Below are 1,228 nucleotides of genomic sequence, written 5' to 3'. Positions count from 1 at the left end.
GCGCTTTGGATGCGCTTTGGGTGCGCTCCGGGTTTTCTCCGCGTTTGCTCGGGATCAGCTCTTGGTCCGCTAGTGCGAACCCGGCGTTCACTTTCTGGGACCGCTTTACGCAGTGATGCGTGAAGCGGACCTCGCTTTAATCTCGCCGCCAGTAAGCCCTGCCCCTTGTATATTCCAACACAGTAATGGTATTGTGAATCGATCATTGTTATTTATGCGACGATGCAGACATGTACACTGAACATGTAAAACAGTGATATAATGGAGAACATTGATAATATTTTCTTAAATTCAACTGTACATTCGACATAGATTTACATGTACATGAATAATTGATTTCCTTGATTTCTCGATCTCGAGAAATTCAAACTTATTTAACAGCGGGTTATAAGGCACTTTTTTTTCTTAAGTTTTAACCAGAAAACAAAAAAGAGTGTTGAATTGATTTTCAGTATCGAATGGTGTACAAGTGAAACTGAATAACTAAATACTTTTTAAATTCATGCTTATATAGTTAAAAAAAACATTTGTTAATCCTTACGTTTTGCTAAATCGTAGTTCAATTGTTTGCTAAACACCTGAATTATGATATCGCATCTATGAATTACATGCAACCTTTTATACATCTGGTATATTTACATTTCATTTATTATTATTATTGTAGTTACACATTAGTTACACATTAAAAGTTCGTAAAAAATATGGACGTGGATTACACCCAATGCCTGCTGATACAAAGCTTACAAAGCTTACAAAGATTATTCTTTCAATTTAGTGTAACTCTACAGTTATTTTGCGTTACCAACTCTCGAACAACCCACATAACTATGTATTGCTTACGCCTTTATTAATTATTTTTTCCCAATAATTAGTCCTAAAACATTTTAAAATGTATAATAGATCACAATTCATAAGTTAAATATCCCTGCTATATTATTTTTAATTTTAATCTGATTATTCTTTGTCAAGTATAGTTACGCCATTTTGAGAGAATGAAACAATGTACGATTTACTAAATGTTGTGATTAATTAGCGTAATTAATTCGTTCAATTATGTAAATCGCACTTCACTTGAGTATACCCTGATAAACCAGACTTATTTCAGAGTGGTCCGGATTTTTTTCTTAAATAGTGTTTATATATATTTCCAATTCAACATGTAACTATGTAAATATAAAGTGTTTATAGTGCTAGTTGTTTTTGGTATCTCTTTTTCCTTTGATCTTAT

This window comes from Saccostrea cucullata, unplaced genomic scaffold (genome assembly GCF_032062105.1).
Source record: "Saccostrea cucullata isolate Sc308-1 unplaced genomic scaffold, CSIRO_AGI_Scuc_v1 ctg12141, whole genome shotgun sequence".
Classification (NCBI taxonomy): domain Eukaryota; kingdom Metazoa; phylum Mollusca; class Bivalvia; order Ostreida; family Ostreidae; genus Saccostrea; species Saccostrea cuccullata.
Note: the sequence above shows the minus strand (reverse complement) of the source record.